The 24,499-nt window shown below is 44.3% G+C and overlaps 1 protein-coding gene and 1 long non-coding RNA gene across 3 annotated transcripts in view; one reads left to right on the top strand and one right to left on the bottom strand.

Annotated features, from left to right (window-relative positions):
- The window catches only part of SKI (SKI proto-oncogene), an 89,014-nt gene that overhangs the window by 61,690 nt on the left and 2,825 nt on the right, over window positions 1-24,499 (bottom strand). The gene's annotated exons all lie outside the window — the stretch shown is intronic.
- On the top strand, window positions 72-22,779 carry LOC308675864. Its single transcript, XR_014028227.1, has 3 exons — window positions 72-134; window positions 18,348-18,425; window positions 22,735-22,779. It is a non-coding gene; the product is annotated as an uncharacterized lncRNA (long non-coding RNA).

Below are 24,499 nucleotides of genomic sequence, written 5' to 3'. Positions count from 1 at the left end.
AAACCATGGAAATAAATAAATAAATACGGAAGGAAGGAAGGAAGGAAGGAAGGAAGGAAGGAAGGAAGGAAGGAAGGAAGGAAAAAAGAAAGAGCCCAACGTGCGGCCTCAAACAAGCCATATGATGGATTCAGGTAGGAAATGAAGCCATTGTTGAACATGTGCAGAGGTCTGCAAGCTTGACAACTTTAAGACTTGTGGAGTTCAGCTCCCAGAATTCCTCAGCCAGCAAGTTTTAAAGCATACCCTATCCTATCCTATCCTATCCTATCCTATCCTATCCTATCCTATCCTATCCTATCCTATCCTATGCTATCCTATCCTATCCTATCCTATCCTATATTTCGTCTATTCTGATTCTACTCTAGCCTCTAGTGTATTCTGAGTCTAGTCCAGTCTAGTCCTGTCTATTCCCCCCCATCTTTGGAAGGGGGGGACAACTGGACGCCAATTCAGCCACCTGCCAGCCATCTTGGGAGATGTTCCAAGAAAACACTGCCCTATCTGAAGTGGCAAGGGCGCAGGATTTTGGCCCTAGGTTGGGGGGGAAAAAAAGTCTTGCTCTACTGCGCCACCTTCTCTAGCCAGCCCAGGCTGCCTGCCGTGTTTTATGGAGTGTGTGGCACTGTCAAAAGCCAGGAGGTTCAAAGCGAGGGTTAGGATTCACAGGGACACGCTGGGAGTAAATCCCAACACACGTACACACCCAGCGCCCGAGTCTCAAGCCCCTGCACGCCAGAGTGGCCACAAAAAGCAATCCCATTCAGGCTTGACCTTAATTGCAAGCTACTTCCAGAAGATGCTGGGACACAGATGGGAGGAAGTGCTTTTTTAAGGATTTCAAGGGAGGGAGGGAGGGAGGGAGGGAGAGAGAGAGAGAGAGAGAGAGAGAGGGAATGACAGGATACAAGCACTGCTGTGTAGGTAATTAAATTAATGGTTTAGCCTCCAATGTGATGTTTTAATTCTTTCTTCCAGTCAGGTTCAGACATTGCAGAAATGGGGGGGGGGAAGAATCTGCACCCTCTGTTTATTGCCCCTATCTGTAGGCAAGGTCAGAAACAGGCATGTTTAAGCTTCCATTTCCCCCTCCCCACAGTACCGAAACAGCACAAAACAAAACCAGATGCAGCAGCCTGAGCTCTTGATCTTAGACAACATATAATGCTGCCGCACTTATTCTCCCAGTGATAATTTAGGTGCCAATAAGACGTTAAAAATAGGACGCTGCTTTCAAGAAGTTAGCTCCACTTAAGGGACTGCAAAACACACACACACACACACAGAGACTGACTCTTGATCCAGATGGTATTTCAATCTTGCAGAAATTCTCGGATGGTGCAGAGAAAGCTCTACTAAACACTGAGGGTGTCTACAGGAAATATATACATATATTTATATCAGGGAGCAAAGAGGACAAGTACAGGATCCTTGGTATTAAATGATGAACAAGAAAGTCACTGTCGTGTTGCAGAAACAAAGTGATTGCGGCTTTCTGACCGGCAGCCAAAAGCTCTCTTTAGCCTTTATGATTGGCAAAAAGGGGACAAACGCAGAAGGCCTGCCTGATTCAGCAAAGTAACTTGTCAGATGCTGACCGTCAACCACTTATCTGAAAAATACTAAAAAAAAAAAACCTGTGCATTGTCTGTGCATCAGAGGGTTTGCGATGTGGATTTTAACTGTTCTGCATTTGGAAAGCAAGGCCAAAAGTTGGTCCTGCTGTTTTCCAACCTCAAAGAAAAGCTGCCATGTGTAATTACACAGCTTCCTCTTCCCTTCTCCTCTCTCTCTCTCTCTCTCTCTCTCTCTCTCTCTCTCTCTCTCTCTCTCTCTCTCTCACACACACACACACACACACACACACACACACACAGAGAGAAAACACACTTCAGCCTCATTTCCATCTGCCTAATGCGGTATTAATACTGAAACCTCCAGCTGGATACACAGCCACCGTCTCCTTGCAGAAAGCTTAACGGCTCGGCTAAAAGCAAACCCACAAGGTACAAAGCAGAAGCTTTTTCTTGGGGGGGGGGGGAAAGGCTGTGGAGGCAGGCAGGATGCCCTAGGAACCAGACGGGAGACACACACACACACACACACACACACACCCGTCCTGCTATGCACCTGATTTTGCTTCCTGAAAGAAAAAGAGGAGGAGACTTTTGTTGTTGTTGTTTTGGTGTTTTGGCCCAACCTGCTCCAGGTTATACCGAACTACCTTCATGCCCAGAGTTCTCAAAAGAGTTGGGTGGCCTTGGAAATATAGTAATAAAAGGAATGGCTTTTAAAATAAGATCTGCCTCAAGAGGGTCTATAGAAGCTCTAGGCAACCCTGCATGCTTGACTTCCGCTGGGATGTTTGAAAAGAAAGAATTCTCTTGGACTTCCAAGGCCACAGCCAAAGAGAGGCAACTGCGGCTTCTCACCCATCATAGCAGCCAACGCGGAAGGCACAGCACGCTGCAAACTGCTGCGGGGGGTTAAAAAATTAGTTATCGTACAGAGCAAGGCTGTCTTGCCCACCCCAAGAGCCTTGTGGGGTTTGTAACCTTTGCAGCAAGTTGTTACTCCTGGCAAGGAAGCAGCAGGCCCACCTCATAGGAGAGACAGATGACCCACTTCTGAGGCTCAATGACCCACTTAATCTGATGTCAGGAGTTCAGTTCTTATAATGCCTGCTTTATCCTGGCTGGTGAACGTCCTTACTCAGCCTTCTTCCCTCCAGTGCTGAACCCCCCATTCCCGACAGCTTCACCAAACCACCAATTGCCACCTGATTTTCCCTTGAGCAATCCTTTGGTGTCAAGAAAATTCTTGGAAGAGGGGAAAGCCACATCTAAGAAGGTGGAGAAGAGAAGTAAAGATGTTACGATTTAACCTTTCATCCCCTTTCTTTGAGATGCCCAGTGCAGTTGGGATGAAGGAGGGGACTCAAATACGCCAGGCGTATCGTTAAAGGGGATGTTTTGTGCTCTTGTTTAATGAAATGCACCTCTTATATATCCCTCGGCTACTTTGGCTAGGGCCCCCCCCCAAAAAGAAGATATTGAAATGTAAAAACAAACACACACACACACACACAGAGGATGTGGGGGAAGGTGCTGAGCTGTAAAAGGCTGGCCCAGACGATACATTGAAAGCTGTACATTTCAACCAAGCTCAGCTGAGTCAGCTGCACTTTTGTGGCTGCGGTTCACGCATTAGGAACTAGCCAGGCAGGGCTTAAAAGAATTCTGCAAAAGTTAGCTCGGTCCTGTCGCAAGAGGCATGTGTCCCAAGCAGACTTTTTGTTTTTTTCTTGTCACTCTTCACTTGCTTTTTACTTTTTATTTTAAAAGAGGAAGTTTTTCCTCTGGCGCCTCCGAGGCAGTTGTTGCCTTGTATAAGCACTCCATGGCCCTGTTTTTCAGTTGTTCTATCTAGCCAGATTGTCTCCTGGCAGGACACTAATATAGAAAATGCCAGTTTCTATATTAGCCATACTTCACAGGCGCTAATGCTCAGCCATCAGGCAGACGCCTTGCACAGACAGAGTGCTGGGTTCAAGCTACGGTATTCCCACTTAAGAGGAACCAGGATCTTACAGGCAGTCCTCGCCTTACGGTCACAGTTGAGCCCAACATTTATGATGCTAAGTGAGACATTGGTTAAGCGATTTTTGGGCCCCATTTGACAAATCACTGAATCACTGCAGTTGTTAGTCACATGGTTGTTACGTGAATCTGGCCGCCCCACTGACTTGGCTTGTCCAAAGGGGGAACACATGACCCCACCCCCAGGGACACTGCGACCGTCATAAATATGAGTCAGCTGCCAAGCCTCTGAATTTTGATCACGTGACCATGGGGATGCTGCAATGGTCGTTCAGTGTGAAAAATGGTCACAAGTCACTTTTTACAGGAGTGTTGTTATGACTTTGGACGGTTGCGAAACGAAATGTTGTAAGTTGAGGACTATCGGTATTTAGCAAATGGCGGAGGCCAGCTCAATCAGACCAGACAATTCCAAAGTGAACGACCGTCTGGCACAGCCTACTTTCTCCCTTCTCGCCTTGATCGGTAGTTTTCACAGAAGTAGAGGAACTGGATTCCCGTGTGGTTAAAAGCTGAGCGCACCTTGCCAGGTGCGACCCAGATGGAGCACAAACATCTGCCATCCCAATTCATCAAAGGATCAAAACAAATCCACCAAAGCTTTCTGTAAGGTGATCTTGTCGTCTATGGCTGTCCGTCTCTCTCTCTCCTGCAGCAGGAATCGAGATCGAATTAAAAGGCGGAGAAGAAGCTGATGGGAGGATCAGGGCTTAACCCTGAAGGCTTCCCACGGAGAAGCCTGGGGCCACTCATACTTGGAAACTGACCAGGGAGTCCTCTAACAGAACGGTCGCTAAATGAACTGCTGAAAGTCAACCTGTACTAATATACATGCAGAGAATGATGCAGACTAAGCCTAAATGATGCAGCCTTAAGACAAGCCAATGGACGGTCTGAGCTTGTAATATATTCTGGAGAAAAGGCCGTTTCTTCAACATCTTCTCAAGAAATTCACCTTCTGTTTGGGTATGCGTGTTTGCTGCTTCGACATTATTTCTCCAAAGCTAAGCTTTATTGTTGGGGCCTTCAAAAACACTCGCTTTGAGCTGTAATTACTTATCGAGGTGGTCTGAAAACGACGAGTTTTCTTAAATATAACAGGGGAACAGGGGTGCCCCTTTTTATGCCAGGTCAAATTTCAAAACGGGAGTGAGGGAATTAACTAAGCCACTGACTTTGATCCTGCCTAGACTTGAAAGTCAGCAAAGGAATTCTTGTGTTATAGTCCAGTTGCCTGCATGCACATGCAAACTGAATGTTGTTGTGTGTGGGGGGGGGTTTTTTTGTGTTTTTTGTTTAAAAAAAAATCCTTGTTCCTAGAAAAACTGAGCTGCCTCTCCAGAGACTTGCATGCTCTTCAAATCCTGTACTGTGGCAAAGAACTCGAGAGAGTCACGCCCCAAAGCTACACGAGCAAGAAGCAACAAGCCGCTTTACTTTTTCGTTGTTTTTTTTTTAGTTTTTGCCCTTTTCCAAGCCTTTTGCAAGCACAATCTGTAAAAATTCAAAGTGGGGGATTTTTGCAGCTAAAAATGAGGGCGGTTTACCAAAATAAAAAGTACGCATACTTTCCAACGAGTCTCCAAGACTGGGACCCGCTCGCCGCCCCCCCCCTTGTAATTTCTTGCCAACCAGTCTGAAGACTTGACTCTGCTTCCCAGACCGAGAAGTACCCTTGGCATCTCTCTGAATCAGACTGAAAGATCAATGTCCTCTCATGCAACTGGCCACACCTGCCCTGCTGCTCCCTTTGGGAATATAAAAAAAAATAAAAATTCTCCGTGAAGTTCAAATGCATCGTATCTTCCCTTGCTCAGTTCAACTTCACACGGCTCTCCCAGCAAAGATCAAACTCTCCTCAACCACCCACATATTTTATTTAATTTATTTATTTATTTATTTATTGGGAAAAGGCATACAGCCGCCCATCTGATGCAACATAACCCCGGGCAGGGCTTTTTTTTCTCATAAAACGCTCAGAACGGAGTTCCGGCACCTTTTTTGGATGGAACCTTGTAGGGTAAGGCAAGGCGGGTTGTATGACATGTGTGAGTTCCGGCACCTTTTTCTTTTACAAAAAAAGCACTGACCCCGGGTAATAACAACAATAAAAAACAGAAAAAAGCATTATAAAATAAAAATAAAAACCCCACACTCCTGGCCCCCCCAAAACACAATCCAACCTCACATATGCCCAGCACCCACAACTTCTGGAGGCAAGCCGTTCCACTGGTTAATTGTTCTCACTGTCAGGAAATCTATCCTTAGTTCTAGGTTGCTTCTCTCCTTCGTTAGTTTCCAACCGTTGCTTCTTGTCCTGCCTTCAGGTGCTTTGGAAAATAAGTTGAAACAACCCCACACCCCGCTTATTTGGGGCAGCCCCTCAAACCAAACTGAAACTTTGGGGCTGTTTGCCTTCTCTTTGGAAACCCAGTATTTTTCTATGATGCTGAATTTTTATTTTTATTTTATTTTTTACTTTCAAGCAGTACCAGAGAGCTCCATTGATAAAAAGAAAAGAAAAAAAAAGCTTCGGTGTTAGAGAGCGAGATGCAGAACTTGCATCCTGATCAGCATATTCTCATTCCTACCACCACGCCAATATTAATATTCAGTAGTCTGACACAATGCTAGATACAAAGGCCGGGCTACCCCAGTTCCCAGCAGCTGTATTCATCTTTCTAAATACCACCAGCCCAGCCTCTCAACTTCTGTCAAGTTGGGTGGGTGGGTGGGGGGAGGAATTCAAGGGGGTGGGGGTAGAGATTAGAAATGCAACTTTTTCCTTCAAGGGATAATAAGGTTTTAGAGCCAACGACCGCACTTGGCTTGGGATCACACACCCCACCAAAATGAACGGGGGCGGGGCCAAGAGAAAAAACTATATTTAACTTCACCAACATTAATCAACATCATCAGAAAGAGTTATGATTAACGGTTAAGAATCCCTCCTCGCGTTACAAATTTGCCATCGGCTGGCCACTTTAAAAAAAAAAATCCCCGGGAAATGTTCACAAGCTGTGTGTAGTTTTGGGGAATCTGAATGGGTAAGCCCCTGCTTCAACTGGACAACAGAAAAGAGATTTATTTAGAGAGGGGCACTGCAGCAGCAAACTTGGTTTTTTAAAAAACAAACCTGGGTTTTAGGAGATTGTGTGAAGCACGCCATGCAGATATATACAGTCCTATGCAACTTAAGGATGTCTTAGGATACTACGGCCTCCTTTGCATTATCTCCACGGGACGGCAACAATTACCACACATTCAGTTCGTGCCTTTCATCAGAGGTACCCACACATGAAGGCAGACCACACCTAGAGGCCTTCCAGGATTGAAACTCAATTGCCTCTGGGGTTCAGGTGCAAAGAATCTCTATGCAAACCGTAGATAGTGACCCACTTAAATGCAAATTGGGGTCGTTTATTCTTTTCAAGAAAAACCAGACAAGGACAAAAAGCAGTCAGTTAAAAAGTTAAAACAATCACCATGAAGGAATCTACCCAAGAAAAGTTCAGATTTCAAACAGAAAGTACTGGAACATTGACAATTACATTGATGTCCATTGCATTTGGAGAGCCACCACACTGGGAAATCAGCAACGATGCTGATTCTTTTACAGTAAGCCAGAAATTCTGGTTTGTTTATTTATTTTTTGTTAACTGCCCCATCTGACCTGTGGTTTTTCCCTCAGTTCCTTTTCAATTCCCCTTGTGGGATTCAAAATATGCTCTGAAGAGTCGGGCTGAGCTGCTCTGGAATTTGGTCCTGACTTAGCAATATTACGAGAACCTGGCTCGGTCAAACCAACCCCAATAAAATTAATCACTGCTTAGCAAGGAAAGGACCCAGATCGCCAAAATCTCCCCCATCTGCCATTCTTCTTCTACTGGAAAAGGGAACCTGCACGACGCCCCCCCCCCCCCCGATGATTTTCACTGGAGCTTCTCAAGGCTTTTTTTTCAAACCCTCTCATGACTTCCCAGGATGAGACTTGAGCGCTAATGGCTGCAACAGAGAGACAAAAAAATAGTGGGGCTGGGGGGGGGGAAACAATCCCCAAACCCTCAATTACTCTATCAAGCAAGTTCTCATTTCTTTTTCCTTCTTAGATAGCCTCCTGGAGAACTCTTCGCCCCCCCCCCCCCGCCGTGGAGAGCTACTGGAACTCTCTTAAAACAGGATCCCTTCGCCCAAATGACATGAAGGGAGATTGAATGCAAGCCTGTCATTCTTTTGGCCAGACTGTCTGTCTGCTGGTTGAGCGTTTCCTGCTCTCCGCGGCTGCAGACGCCACTCTCCGCATTGGTTAAATTATTTAAAATCCATAGCTGTGCAACTGTGCTGCGAGGGGCAGGGGTGGGGGGCTAGGAAGAGGGGAGGGAGAACGAATGCAAAGATTATCTCTTCCCTTTAGCTCTTCCACTCTTCCTTTTTTTTTATCCACATGTTCCCTCAAGCCCACCACCGCTCACGGAAGCCAACTTCATTCAGACTAAAAGCTTTCTTTCTTTCTTTTTTTTCTTTTTTTCATTATTGGCATACCTATCCAACGCAGTGAAAGTTAATGGAGGTTTTTGCATGCAGAGAGAATTAACAGGTGAGGTTTTTCAGCAGTTGTGGCGAAGGTTATGGAGGCTGACTCCAATTCAGATCATTTTTACCTCCTGGCAAGATTCAACTTGGCACACGCTTCATAGAACATAGAATAACAGGGATGGAAGGGACCTAGTCCAACGCCCAGCTGAAACAGGAGACTCTATTCCATTCCGGACAAATGGCTGTCTAATCTCTTGAGAACCTCCAGTGATGGAGCACTCACAATTTCTGAAGGCAAGCCCTTCCACTGATTAATTGTTCTTACGGTCAGGAAATTTCTCCTTAGTTCTAGACTGGATCTTTCTTTGAAGATCTTCTACCTGTTACTTCAAGTCCTGCCCTCTGGTGCTTTGAAGAATAAGTTAACTCCCTCTTCTTTGTGGCATCCCCTTAGATAATGGAAGACTGTTATGTCACCCCTAGTCCTAGACTAGACTAGACTAGACTAGACTAGACTAGACTAGACTAGACTAGACTAGAATAGAATAGAATAGAATAGAATAGAATAGAATAGAATAGAACAGAACAGAATAGAATGGACCTTGGAGGTCTTCTAGTCCAGCCCTTCTTTTCATTAAACTAGACATACCCAATTCCTGCAACTGTTCTTCATGTTTTAGCCTCCAGAGCCCAAATCACCCCGGTTGCTCTTTCTTCTCTGCACTCTTTCTAGAGTCTCAAACACTTTTCTGTATTGTGATGACCAGAACTGGATGCAGGATTTCAAGTGTCAAGTCTCACCAGTGCGGTATTGCATTGCCATTTTCTTGCAGTATAAAACAATCTTCCTGGTAGTTACAACCAAATCAGCTAAAACTTTTGAGAGAAAACAGATCTGGACAGTTTTACGCAACTTGCTGATGACAATTGGCTTCACACGGTGTGCAAACAAAGTTGTGGTTTTGCACACCACGCTCAGAACCGCCTGGGGTTTATTTCTCAATAATGCCCTAAAGGTGGCACGGTGTAACGTATCAACCCAAGTTCGTTTTGTTCTCCCCAAGTTGGTGAGTGGGTCCCATGTTGCTGAAGTTTTAAAAATCCAGCCTCTCCCATTATTTCTTGGCATAAAATGAAAGCTGATACTTGTTAAAGTCAGCATACAGGAACACACCAGCAAGATTGTCACTTTAACACATATACCAAAAGGGACCCCCTTCCCCTCCCCCATATTTGGAATAATACTCAGCAAGGCATGGAAGAAAGTAAAAGAGTCTTGTAAGGCCATCTGTTGTAGGAGACCAGGGTGAGGTCGGGTCACACAATTAAACCTGTCCTGGGACAAATTTGAATAAAGAGGGTGTTTACATTTTTCCTCCACAGCATGGAGATATAAGGCATTCAAAACACTGTTCTCTTCTCCACCATCTGCCCCTTGCCTATTATTATTATTATTATTACTATTATTATTATTATTATTAACATGGGGGGCATGATTAGCAATTAGGATATCTAAAAAGCAAAGAGAGACTGTTAAAAAACCCCATTTATCTAATATGAGATCTCTTGGCATTTGCTGTCTCTCCATTCTTTGATAAAAGTTTGATATAAAATATATGTGGAGGAGTTTGAATTTGGCAGGGATGAAGTCTAACTTGACAGTAATACTATTAATTTGTCAGCTCTTTAAATTTTGAACCTTACCAAGATGCACTTTTTAAAAAACTGTGTAAGATTCATTCAAACCATAAATTTGGATGGAAGGATAACTCATCCCTTCTGGAAGTTGCCTAACAATAATTACTACAGCTCCAGCACAGCATCAGAAATATCCCAAATTATTTCTGTTTCTCCAAAACTGAATTTGCGATCTGCATGTTTATACACTTCCTATGTGTTTGCAAATCTCTACAAAGCCGTTGCATTCATTATTCTAACCGCCGTGGGATCAGGAAAGGAAGGCTTCAAGTGTTGTCTAAAAAACCAATATTAGCTTTTACTTTCACTTGTAAACAGCAACCCATACGACTTTGTTCATCCGAGTGCAAGCCGCTAAAAAGTGATGCCTTTATAAACAATGAGAACACTGCTTTAATTTTATTCATTTGGGGAGATCAAACACAACGTAAGCCATCGATAGAAGCCTGCACGGAATGAAAACCAACCAATTGCAAAAAACGGCTGGAGACTTGAAGGCTGGCTGAGAATCTTGGGAATGGCAGACATTAATATATCTCATTTTATATAGGTGTAGCCTACATAGGAAACTGGTGACACTACCCATCCTAGACGACACAGAAGGAAATGTACGTGTTTTGGCGTCTACGGTACCAGAAGGCTCCATCAAGCAAGGTGTGTTTCTTTGAAGACGTTTTGCTTCTCGTCCAAGAAGCTTCCTCTCCAATCAATTACCTTTGACCTAAGAATTACTTTCCGCCAAGGTATTCTAAATGGAAGAATATTTCATCGTCCTATTTCTGAAGAAGTACAGTAAGAGGGAAAAGAAGCCGGGGCATCAATAAATCCTCTCTTCTTCTACGAGTCTTCAACCCAAAGCAAAATAAAACAGATGGGAAGATAAAGGCCTTCTAAGGGGGGGGGGGAGGGGGACACAGCTGTGTTTCCTTTTGTTTCTTAATGGAAAAAGCAACTGAGCTTTAACTATAATTAAGCTGCTGGACACCATTTTAATGACGACTTGAAGTTACAATGATCTGGAAAAGATAGCTTCTGATCATAGCAAGAGAGGTCCTGAAATGATGGGGGGAAAGCTCCTAACTTCCAGGGGAGAAAAAGATAAGATATCTAACGGACAGTTTGACATTTTGGACACAGCCAGAGTGTGATTTGGAAATGCAGAACATACAATCCCTGGTCTGGAAGGGACCTTGGAGGTCTTCTAGTCGAAACCCCTGCTCAAGGCAGAGCCTTATACCATCCCGGTCAAATGGTTGTCCAATCTATTTTGAAAACCTCCAGTGATGGAGCACCTATAACTCGGTGAGGTGAGCTATTATATCGATTAATTGTCCTCACTGCCAGGAAATTCCTCCTTAATTCCAGGTTGCTTCTCTCCCTGACTAGTTTCCATCCTTTGCTTCTTGTCCTGCCATCAGGGGCTTTGGCGAAGAGGTTGGCTCCTCTACGACAGCCCCTCTCACTTCTGTGCTAGGAGGAATGCATCAGCCTCCTCACCTTTCACACACTGAGGACCTTTATGTCTCTTTTAATTGGGGTGCAATGGCTTAATCTGATTTCTGCTTCAAGGCCACTTGGCAGTGCTCAATTGCGGGTTACTGAGCTGCAGAATTAAATAAGGAATACGTATCCTAAAAGCACATTCCAAAGTTGTATAGCACAGAAGATTCCCACTGAAAATGTTGGAGAGCTGGATGACTATCCTGATGGGAAGTTTGCCTCAAGTTATGTTGAGAACTAAAGTATATATATCCATGTATCCTTCCTTCCTTCCTTCCTTCCTTCCTTATCTATCTATCTATCTATCTATCTATCTATCTATCTATCTATCTATCTATCTATCTATCTATCTATCTATCTATCTATCTCTATCTTTATATTCCTTGCCACCCACCTTGCATGAAGGTGACTTTAGACAGCATACAGCACTTAATTTGGAAAAAAAAATCAGTGACAATTAAACAATAACTGTAAAAAGACACACAAAACAGAAGTGGAGGGTATATAATAAGGGAGCTAATGAAATTTGCCCTGGTGCCCTGGAGCCCCCAGGCCTGATAATATAGCCAGGTCTCATGGGATTTGCAGGATGCTGAGAAGGTTAGAGCTAATTTCATTAATACATGATAATTTAACCAACAGTGCATTTCTTTAGTTAATGCTACCTTTTTTTTTGCCTGTCCTGGGAATGCTGGTTTCACTGCCATCACCAATCACTGTTATTAAGCTATCATAATATAATGGGTAGAGTTTGAGTAGGGCCAGGGAAAGCCAGGCATTGTCTAAGCTCAAAGTCCATCTTAGAAAGTCACCGAGCAGACATTTGAGCCAGTCAGTTTCTCTCAGCTGAGCCTACCTCGCAGGATTGGTTTACTCTGTACGGCCAACCGAGCTTGCGAAGAAAAAGTGAGCTGTGATTCCAACAAATGCATAAATATAAACAGAAATCTGTAGCACTGCCACGTTTATCAAATGGTGTTCACACACACACACACACACACACACACACCGAAAGTCAATCCAAGTCACACTGGACATTGGCGCCTCAAAAGGCGGGTCGAAAGCGAGGCAATTCTGTAGCACAGAAACCGTTGGGGGGGGGGAGGAATTCGATACACCTTAGCCCTCCCATTAATTCTAAAAAAGAGAATGAAAGCAATATTTTAATTAGAGGCAATTAACAGGCACCATTTACCTCTTCTGCACAGTTTGTGAAAGAGCTTTATGAATGGAGAAGCAGAAAGCAAGGAGGTCAACTTGCACAGAGTGATTCTCAAGGAAATTAACAATGTTACCAAAAAAAAAAAATATCACAGTTTTTATAGTTGAGTTGGAGGGGGGGGACTTCACAAATTTACAACAAAACTGTCAAGCAATTAAGGCAAGATACTTTGCACATGAACTTTAACTGCTAATTAAAAACCCCTTGCTTAATTGCCTGCATTTGCATCGGGCGTTCAACTGAAAATGCATAAGTGGCTTGGGTAACACTGGATGATATGCCTCCCAGCATCGGAGTTAAGACTGCAGGTTTAAAAAAAAAAAACCACACAAAAAAAACAAACAAACAGGAGGCATGGGGCAAGATGAAAAACTTCCCAAGGTAAAAGAAGGTGTTGTAATATTGTGTATTCGTGTGTTTTTTTTCCTTCAAAAGCCAAGAGGGAAGGCTGTATAGGGTTGTTGCTTTCTGAAAAACAAACAGCAAACCTCAGTGGAATAAACATAAATAAAAAGACACTAGAGCCACCAGCATACCAGCTGTGTACACCCAGTCACAACAACCTTTGTCATCATAAAATGTTTTTCTACCGGGAAGGTTTATTTTTCCTTCCCTCCCACAAAGAGCTCCTGGATTTGGCCCTACGGAACAGCTTTCCTCATCCAGCCAGCCCGCACAGGATGGACTACAAACCCCATGCTTAGACTTTATGACCATTGCTGGGTCCCAAGGTCACGTCAGGCCCTTTTGCAACCTTCTGACAAGCAAAGTCAATGGGGGGGGGGAGTCAGATTCTCTTAACAACCGAGTTACTAAAAGAGGTCGTAAAACGGGGCAAAACTCACTTAACAAATGTCTCGCTTAACAACACAGATACTGGGCTAAATTGTGGTCGTTAAGTCGAGGACTCCCTGTGGGTTTTCGCCAGAGCACATTATGTGCTGGAGAGACACAAAAAAAAGATAAAAATCTTCAAGTTCACTTCAACATCCAGGCGGGGTTTTGGCAACCGTGAATAATAGTTTGCTACTGCCTCCCTTTCTAAGTCTATATAGCTCTGAGCGTCTCCCTCCTAAAAAAAAACAACACCAAAAAACACCCTCATCCTTTAAAATAATTTAGCAATGTGCTGTCACTCACAGGATGTTCTCACCCTGTTATGAATTCCACGTAAGCGTCTACAATTGAGGAGGCCCAGGATTCTGCAAAAACAACAAAGAAACGAACCACACTATTGTGCAATTTACCTTCGTGGATTGCCTAAAATGGTTTCCAGTTTTCTCAGCTGGAGCAAAGGAAGGAGGAAAATCCCACATGAAAAGGGCAAGATTGCATCTCCAGCCCTGTTTCTGACATTGTACCAACAGTGGAGATCAAGAGACGTTCCTTTGAAGCATTGCTCCATCCCAGATCAAACCTTCAGAAGGCCGGAGTTTGGCTTCCAATTTTTCTCTCTCTCAACAGGCGCAAACAGGCCTTCTTTTGCAAGTATGCTAGGTGCAGCTAGTCTTGCAGCAACTACTACGCTAATGAACCAGCTTTGGGGCACCCAAGAGTAACGGTTACCAGTAGTGTTAGAGTCCACAAACCAAGCCAGGGAGATGGGAAAAAGATTTCCCACAAAGGAAAAATGGCTAAAACATATGAAGAACGGTTGCAGGAGCTGGGTACGTCTAGTCTACGGAAAAGGAGGACCAGGGGGGACACGACAGCAGTATTCCAGTATTTGAGGGGCTGCCACAAAGAAGAGGAGGGGGTCCACCTCTTCTCCAAAGCCCCCGAAGGCAGGACGAGAAGCAATGGAGGGAAACTAATCAAGGAGAGAAGCAACCTGGAACTAAGGAGGAATTTCTTGACAGTTAGAACAATTAACCAGCGGAACAACCTGCCTCCAGAAGTTGTGGGTGCTCCATCACTTGGAGGCTTTTAAGAAGAGACTGGACAGCCGTTTGTCCAGAACAGTACAGGGTCTCCTGCAGCACGGAAATTGGAAATCAAATATAAGCCAGTGTGTGCCATGCATGCCATACAGATAGTCCTCGACTTACAACTGTTTACTGACCTTTGGAAGGTACAATGACAACCGTGGGGGGAGTGACTTAGGAGCATTTTTCACACTTACGACCACTCAGCGTCCCCAGGGTCATGTGAACAAAACTCAGACGCCTGGTACCCGAGTTGCTCTCCAACAGACTTTGCTTCCAGTCCGTTTTACAAACAGCTCATTCAGTGGAAGGGAAGTTCCAGCATGCACCAAGCCCTGTTCAGCAGCTTCTGGGTGGCAGGGGGTGGGGTGGGTGGGGAGGCTGACTCTAAGGCTGAGTCCAAAAGAGAAGGAAGAGGAGAGAGGAGACAGCAGAAATTGGCATCCCAGCCTCACCGTATTCAGAGGATTGTTGTTGTGGAGCTAAAAAGAAAAAAGAAAAACGAAGTGGAGAAATGCTGGTGGCTGGGAGAGAGAAAAAGCTTTCCAAATTCGGGTTCGTGACTGACCACAAAATATTTAACAAGCGGCCTCTCTCCGTGGCAAGTGGTGCCAAAGCTGAAACAGGCCCTAAAAAGCGTCTTCCAGACCAGATTTGGCAAGCCGCAGTCTGTTGTGGCAGATCATCACAAAAATCCAACACAAGGAATTTCCCACCCCCCCCACACACACACACTGGCACCTCCTAGGGGAAGGAGAAAACAAAGTATTGGGGGGGGGAGCTGAATTCTCTCCTCTTTGCTATTTACAATGATACCCAGATAACGGGGTGACCTCTTTTTTGGCCATTCAATCCCCCTCTTTCTCCTTGCCCTGTGACATCACAATGGATTTCTGAGGGAACTAATTGTGATGTCACAGAGGATTATGCTCAGGGAGATCCAGAGGGTCTTGGGGGGGGGGTTTGAAACAAAAGGGGGCTGTTTTCATGCAAATTGCCCTGCACAAAAAAACAGAAGGCGTCTCTTTTCAGGGCCTGTGAATGACAGGGGTGAATGGCCCCTGAAAAGACGGGCCAGTGAAATGTACAACTCTCCAAAAAGTCCTGGTAGAAAACCACAGCGCTCTTTGTGTGAAAAGCTTTTCCTGTCGTGAATTCTCAAGACAGTGCTTCTCGATTCTTCCCCCCCCCCCGCCGCCCATCCATAAGTCCCAAAGGTGCTTTTTCCGGCAGCAACTGTGGACTTCGCTTTTCTTTGAAGATGTTTTGCTTCTCATCCAAGAAGCTTCTTCAGCTCTGACTAGATGGTGGGGAAGGGAAGGATTTATATTCCTTGCAGACAAGTTGGTCATTTGCATTTCCCCCCCTCCCATATGGAATACCGGTTTCCCCTTTGTGTCTTCTTCTTTTGGGGGGGTATCCCTAGATTCCCAGCCCAATCCTTATGGGGGGGGAAAGAGGTTTGGCACAAACGGCAGCGTTGATTGGACGGTGAGCACAGAAAAAAGGGGGACAAGTTTGAAAAGAGATACTGTCAAGCTTCACACCAGACTGGGGGCTGTAAATCAACTCTCCAAACACTTAAAACCCCTTATCAGAAATTGGCTGACTTGGTGGAAGGTTCCCAGACACAATTCAGCAAGATTAGGTGCCTTGGTGAAGACAAGAATGACATCATATTCACAGAAGGCTTGCAAACTGTAGCATTGGGAAATCAAAGCTTTTACTACAGGCCTGTGCTCCACATTTTCAATTTGCTGCTTCCCCCCCCCCTTCCCCGCTGTTCTAAAGCAATGGACATTGTCTATTCTCTGGACTGCCTTGGGAGGCCTCTGATGTACGTTGACAGAAGAGTTGTCTTCAGCCCCCCCACCCCCGTGCCAAGGCATTGTTGTAAGTCCTCAACTTACAACAATTCCTTTAGTGACCTGTTTGTCCCACTTAGGGACCATTGCAGCCCTCCCCATGGGCACCTGGTCAAAATTCGGGCACTCGGCAACCATTTCACATTTATGACGGTTGCAGTGTCCCCACGCAATTGCCGTTTTGCGACCTTCTGACAAGCAACGTCAACGGGTTCGCTTAAGAACCATGCTACTAATTTAACAGCTGCAGGGGTTCACTTAGCAAGCAGAGCAGGAGAAGTTGTAAAATGGGGCACAACTCCCTTAAGAAGTGTCTCACCTAAGCAACAGAAATTTTGGGCTAACCATTGTGGCCGTTGAGGGCTTGCTTATTTTCGTAAATGTGCGGATGGCCAGGGAATGCCACCATGAAATAATCTTCAAATTGGAAAGACAGAAAAACTCAAAACCCCTACCCACAAGTTGCGAGAACTTGGATTCCAAGAGACTGGCAATTTCTCCCTGGAAATGGAAGTTAAAGCTTTGCAACAATGGCCTAAAACAAAAGGCAACAAGCACCCAAGTTGGCTACAATATATGTGCATATTTGTTAGCCCCAGACATTTCCTGCCAAAACTTCTCATCCACCCAAACAAAAGAGGAAAGAGCAAGCTTCAAGAAAGGGAACTTAAATTTCAAGCTGAATTGTGACATCAAGCAGAAATGTGGTTCACAGAAAATCCGAAATGGTCTGTGCCAACTTAAGAAGCAGGCTCTTGTCTTTTTCGAAGTAGTCTACGAGGAAAATCTCCTTTAAGACACTTCAGTCGCCACCGAGGCCCACCGATGTAGTTTTGTTGGGCCAAATAATGAAATGCTTTTGCTAATGCTTTGTGTCAGGATTTTTGTTGTTTTTATTGTTCAATTTCTAGTCCATAAAGTATAAGCCAGCCCAATTTACATTTCTGGGCATGTTCTTTTTCTTTTGTAACCCAACTGGGGTGAAGTTTTGTCTTCCTCCTAAACTACATCTTGTACAATTGCAAACCGCACCAGAGGGACTCTGTGCGGTGAGCTCAAGTCTGGTATTACTTGCATGCTGCTCTTCAGAACCAGCTCACAACACTCTAAAAATCACCCACTGCAGACAAACATGACATTTTCCAAAAAAAAAGGGGAGGGGAAAGGAAGCAATGTATTTCATTCACAATAATTTTCACAGAAGGCAGACTTAACCCCAATTAAAGCACTCGTTTCAGAACCAGGAGTTCTCTCTGGTAAATGTTTTATGGGCAATGGAGCATTTTCCCACATTGCTTAAAATGCTCCATCATGTGTAAAGGCAGAACAACACAAAATAAGCACTTGTCACTAAGCCTCTGGGGGATTGGAAAAGCACTGGAAAGACAGCAAAACTGACATCAGTTGAAGCTGCCCCCCCCACACACACACACAAAAAAAAAGGGGGGGGGTGGTCATTCAGAAGCAAAGCATCCACTCTGCACATCAATAGTCTCAGATTTAATCTGGTTGGGTTTTTTTTAGCACAGGGCTGGGGGAGGATGGGGAAATATCCTGAAACTCTGCATGCTGATTCCATAAGACAGATTCCTGTTTAGCTGTGTGTTCGCATTAGTTTTTAAAAAAAGTGTTTGACTTCTTGGAAAAGAAGTAGCTTCAATTTTTTGCTCAAAGTGCTGACAATCCCATTATTAGGGTGTGTCATTCCTCTAATTGCTTCAGCCATTAAGTGACTAAGAACACATCCTTTGTTTTGCTGGGGGGGGAAAAATCCTCTTTCCTTGGGCTCTGCAGCTTCTGTGAAGTAGCTTCTCCTCCTTCCACTGAATCTATCTAAGATCATGGAAATTCTCTGGTAGGGTGGGTTCCCCCCCACACACACCACCACCCCAGATCAGAAAGCAGGGTTAGCCCCTATGGTTGCAAACGGATGGGAGAAAGGGAAAAAAAAACAGAAATACCTCAACTCAAGCCCGGCTCAACAAACTTACTTTCTCAACAGGAAACAACATCCAGGAAGTTGGGAGGATAGATTTCAGCACAGGGGGAAGTTCCTGTCTGAAAGTCGGCAAAAAAAAAGGTGGGGGCCTTCAAAGAAAAGCTTTCTCTATTCTGAAAATGCGCACACGCTTATCAATAGCCCAAAGGAAGCCATGTTAAGTAACCAAAGGAGGGAAAAAAAGGATTCTTAATGAAGCTTGCTGGAGGCAGATCTTCCTTCTTTGCCCAGCATGATGGAAAACGGGTTTCCCCACGTGTGCCCACAACAGAATACAAATAAGTCTTCAACTTATAATAGTTTGCTTAGTAACCCTTCAAAGTCACAGCGGCACTGGAAAAAGGGACTTAACGGCCATTTTTCACACTTACCACCGTTGCAGCGTCGTCCCCCCCCCGTGGTCTCGTGATCAAAATTCAGCCGTTGGTTCGTATTTACGACGGTTGCCAGTGTCCCCCCGAGGTCACGCGATCCCCCCCCTTTTGCGACCTTCTGACAAGCAATGCCAATGGGGGGGGGGGAAGCCGGGTTCTTTAACAACCGGGCTACTAACTTAACAAGTGTGGCAAGAAAGGGCGCAAACCTGGGGCAAAACTCACAACAAATGTCTCCCTTAACAACCGAACTGTTAGGCTCAACTGTAGACGTGTAGTCTGTGCCTGGTCGTTCAGCCTTCAAGCTGGAACTCTGGATATATATGTTCTAGCTCTATGTTTTCCTGGCTATCCATGGTATTCTTAAACACCCAAATACAAAGGTGTTAATGCCCTTTCCTGCTTTTTTAAAATCCATTTTTTGCCTCCAGAGAACGCAAGGGAAAACCCAATACACAACAAATAACCAGGAAAAAAAGGGTCTCTAATAATTACAACAGAAACAGGAAACGGGCTTGCCCACAACTCAATTGAATAGTTTATTGGGCTTCAAACTAGGGGTTTTTCCCCCAAAAAAAGATTTACTCCCACGATAGCGGGGGGGGGGGGGAACTCAAGCTTCACGCTTGCTGGTTCTACCAAACTGTACAAATATTCCCCCTGCTTAGAGGGAGGCCGCAAAGATGAGACGCAAGAGTGAGGTGGAGTGTATCTTATTGCTACAGTCTATTAATTAAGGATATATTTCATGGTTATAAAGGGGATTCTGAAAATGCCACGACAGCATTTGCCATGGGTGCTTTTCTTGTTTAACCACACATGCTGAGAAAGTCACTCCTGAAGGTGAGAAGTAGCAGGGCTATCGGAGGTGGCTTCCAAAAAATCCACATGGCTGTTAGAAGGCAGGGAACAAAATACTGCACAGGGAAAAAATTCTAACCCATTGCTCTCCAGTGATCATAGATTATTGGAGATCAGAGCAGAGAGCTGTGGGTGAGGAATAAACGAACCCATAGGTAAGACTCTAAAGAGGCGTATAATTTCATGGCTGTTTGCTCGCCACTAAAAAGTCTTATAGGCTCAGTACAGGGCAAAAGCTTCTGAAAAGTCTCTGAGAACCCACAGTGTGTTGCATTTGGGTATCAGCGCATCTGAAACACTGCCCAGGGTGCTAGACTTTGCTTTGACCGACTTTCAGAAAAATTGTACCTTGAAAAGGAAGTGGCATCGTTTCACTTCCCCAAAGGCCTCTGGGCATCCATAAAACATAAAAATACTAAATGACTGCAGGCCATGTCTGTAGCTGGAAGTTTTGTCAGCTGTTCAAAAAAAAAAAAAGTACGGTAACCTGGGATGCAAGAATTATTGCCAGATATTTGCCAACCTTGCTTACTGCAGAACCCTATAGCGCTCTGCTTACAAATTCTTTTGATGCTCTTCTGAATGTCAAACCAACTAGCTGAGGACCATAACTCTAGTTTACAAAATACAGTAGTTGGGTTGATTGCGGACAAATCCAAAGGAAGAGTCTAATGTGAAATCCTAGCTACCACGATAAACCGCAGTTAAAGAATACTATTTTCTTAATTCACTGGTGATAATCAACCTATTCCTTGTAAAATTACAGGAAGAGAGGTGAATAGTAAGCAGAACAGAAGTGATACAGGTTTTTTTTTTAAATCTTCTGCTTGCAAAGTCAAAATGCAGTTTCAGCTTTGCAGCTTAAACATGACATGCACAAAATGCCAAAAAGCAGCACGCTGTTTATTTTGGCTTGAAAAGTGTGCATCATGTAACAACGAAAGGGCTGGAAGGAAGCAAATGATGCAAGCTTTAAGAAAATGAGAAGGTTGTGACAGTTTGTGCAACCATCTGAGTGAGCAGAAGAGGGGAAATAGAAGGGAAAATAAAAGATGTGATGGAAACTCCAGCAATCCAAATTCAAAAGGTGGTTTCTGCAAAATCCCAAAGCAGCTAAAACCTGAAGCTGGAAAGGGTTGCTGTCTGCATCCTTCAACATACTGGAGCTTCTGTTATGTTTCACCCAGACTTCCTTACACTTAACATCCTGTCTGCTGCTTCAATGCCCTTACTCAACTGTTTGAGACAGACATTACACAAACTGGCTAGCCAAAAAAAGGGGATTGGGAAACCAAGAGGCAATTAAGAGTCTATGACCTTATCCTTTTAAGGTGATGCCACTGACTTGAGCAGAACTTTGAGGAACAAACCAGAAAGAAAAAAAGGAGAGAAGGATGCAAATGTCTTTTGCACTGATCGAGGCACACAATTCCACGGGAACCCAATCAGGCTGTGTCTTTTTCTTGCGTCTGCTCAACTGTTATTTTATTATTATTTATTGGTGACTGATACTGTTATTCAACTCTAAAGTCACGAGCAAAAAAAAAAAAACTTCTGTCATTCTCTCTGGGCATGTTTCCACACCTCAACCACAAAGATTCAAGAGGTCTCTAGGTATTTCCTTTAAACCTTTGGAAAGGAAGTTGCGTTTCACATATTTCTATGAAAACAAAATGCTTACATTCTATTTGACATTCCCTGAACAGGATCCTTGAAAGTAAAATAGGCTATCCTGATAGGCAAGTAAAGCTTCAGAATTCTTGTGTTAATGTAAATTACAGGAAAGCACGGAGAGATTAGTCCAAAAGTATCTTCTTTCTGATATCGTAGGCATCTGTGCTTTAAGCTCCTTTAACCAGCATGCCAATGACGAAAAAAGCTGTAAAGCGAAAGCACTCCAAAACACCCAGAAATTAAGTGTTCCACAAAAGAAAGAGTTCTTTTTTTTCCAGACACATCAAACAAACACAGAATAGGAAGCGGCCAACTCTTGTCTGCAGTTGTTCAAAAAGTAACCCTATCGTGGAAAAGGGAGGAAACCCAAGAAAAAGAAGAAACACAGAAACGTACCACACTTTAGGAGCTGGGGAAAACATAGCAGAACAAAGTCCAGAAGTGACTTTAAAAGATTTCAAAGTCCGCATGGCAAAGATTTAATCCCAAGAAAAACAAAGAAAAAAAAGTTAAAACAGTCAGGAAGTGCCAAAAGAAATAGACTTAACTCCAGCAGTAAATAATAAATAAAATACAGATCAGTGTTTCTCAACCTTCACGACTTTCAGATGTGTGGACTTCAACTCCCAGAGTTCCCCAGTCAGTACTAGTAAGTACAGGCAGTCCTCGACTTACAACTCTTTGTTCAGTGGCCAAAGTTACAATGGCAATGGAAAAAGTGACTTGTAACCGTTTTTCACACTTAACGACCCACTGCAGCATCCCGGTGGTCACATGACCAAAATTAAGACGCTTGGCATCTTGACTCATATTTATGACGGTCGCAGCGGCCCAGGGTCATGTGATCAGCCTTTGCGACCCTCTGACAAGCAAAGACAATGGGGAAGCCAGATTGACTCGACACCCCCGTTACTGGCTTAACAACTTCAGTGATTCACTTAACAACCAAAATTTTTGCCTCAATTGTGGTCGTAAGACAAGGACTACCTATGCCACTAAATGAGGGAGGGTAGAGAAGGAAACCAGATATATCTAAGCTGCTAGTCCCTTCATTCTTGATCGTGACTGATAGGAACCGGGCTCCACCAACTTTCCACTTTGGCCTCCAAACAGGTTGTTCTTCATACTGAAGAGTTAAGATTTGCTTCAAGGGGAAGCCCCAGCACAAGGCAAACCCACACTCCACCACCACCACCACATGCATACACACTCCAAGAAGCACATATAGGTTTTCAGGCTGTCGCCAGCAACACAACAACACCTAGCTAAGGGCAAAACAGACGTTAGCTCAGCCAAAATTCAGGCAAGCCCAGTGCAAGATTAAGTGGGATTTTTCCCCCACCTGCCCTCCCCACCAGCATTTCCTCCCCCACAGACCTCAACTTTATTTCAGTGTCGTTTTGTTTCCAGCAACAACCTTACACAAAGGTTTATTCTCCTGATGCAAGAAAAAACTCTAACCAATATTCTTTTGGAAACAGGATCTGATGAGCAGAAGGAGAAAAATCATGGAAGACAGAGAGGCCTTCCCAAAATACAAGTGTTTACAGCCGAATTCAAGCATTCACACAAAGCCCAGCTCTACAGAGGAAGAAGCTAAAGCTAACCTGTAAGTCCACTCTGTTATCACAATATAGTTTAAACTGTGTGTGGGGGGGGGGAGGGTCTCTACCTGTCTCGTCTTCGCTCGTTTAAACCAAAGCAAATGGTATCAATTTTAGAACCACAGGAGGAAAATGTTTCTACCAACATCCATGGACATTTCCTAAAAGAGAAATATCCACAAGCTTTATGGTACAATGCCCCCCCCCAAAAAAAGAGAGAGAGAGAAAGTGAACCCCAGAAACACTGTCCAGACATACTGCTCAATCATTGTCTGGAATAAGAGTACATGTGTCGGATTAGATGACCCTCATGGCTACTTCCAGTGATATTTGTTCATTTCCAAAGTCCAAGACATTCCCACCCTATTTCGCAGCTCAAAAGCTTCGTTAAAAGGCTAGCTAGTCTCCGAAGGTGATGCTTTATGTGGCAGAGCAACATAATGAACATTCTAGTTTATATTCCTGCGTCACCAAAGAAATATTTGATACCCCCCAAAAAATGCTAGGACTTACAATGAAAAGTATCCCCCCCCCCGCCAAATACACCAGTTTTCACTGTTCCTCCTCTTCCTATACATAACCCAGGACTGGCACTGGCTACTTTTAGCACATGATTAGCCAAAGAGCGGGAAGCTATTAACGCTGCATCCAGCCTGGTCTATGAGAGATAATGTGCAGTCTTTAGACTCCAATGTTCTGACAATAGCTCTCCCATTGACGCTCTTGGAGACGAGGGTGGAGGAAAGGAAAAAAAGCAGGGGGGGAGGGGAAGTCCCCAGAAAATGGCTTCGTCTTCTTCGAAAAGTGGAAACTAAAGAGCAAACATAAGGAGGAAGTGAGGATTTTTTTTTAATTTGTCCCTTAGTTCTGCTCCTTTTAACTCTTATTTTTTTAAAAAAAAAATTATTGGCCTCCTTTGTGGTGCGTGCTTTCGGCAGACCAGTGGCCTCAAAGTGGTGGGCGAGAGTGGGTGGGTTTCTCTAAAATAGATGCACGGGAATTTAAAGAGAAAAAGCCTTTACTGAAGGGGTCCCCACCTCCACCTGCCAGCAGCCAAGTGATTTTCCTTCCGATTTATAGATCTGTAAATCCCCACGGTTCAGAGGCAATTTGACAATCCTGCACCGTTACAGAGCTAATTGAAAATGTCTTCCCTTTTGCATTACATTTCACTATTGCTTCTTAAGGCAATGGGGAGGCAGGCTAAATTGCTGAACCATCCACATTTTTTTCCCCAAGAGACCCACATCCTTCCTACTTTATTCCCCAGGCCTGGTGCCAAGGCAGGGTTTCCGCACCGTACCACTTTCTCACCCAACCGCCAACCCCGAGGATTCTGGGAACTGAACAGGGTTGCAGAGTAAATAAAGAGGATATTGTACCGATGTACTCTCAATCTGTCTGGCTGGGCAGACTCCCCAGTTGCCTGGCTTGGCATGTTTGAAAAGTAACTCTAGCAGCCCAGACTAGGACACACTGATTTCCGGAGTGTATATTGAACCCAGGCACAAAAATTGTTGGCAAGACAGCCACAAGCAGACAATGCTGAGCATCAAAAAACAAACAGTCTGTGCACACATCCGAAACCCCAATTGTGTTTATAAGTGCATTGAATTAGTACAATCAGAATCACTCGGATTGT

The sequence above is a fragment of the Vipera berus genome (assembly GCF_964194415.1).
Source record: "Vipera berus genome assembly, chromosome: 17".
In the NCBI taxonomy this organism is placed as follows: Eukaryota; Metazoa; Chordata; class Lepidosauria; order Squamata; family Viperidae; genus Vipera; species Vipera berus.
The sequence above is the reverse complement of the archived record's forward strand: the minus strand, read 5'-3'. Positions and strand labels throughout refer to the sequence as shown.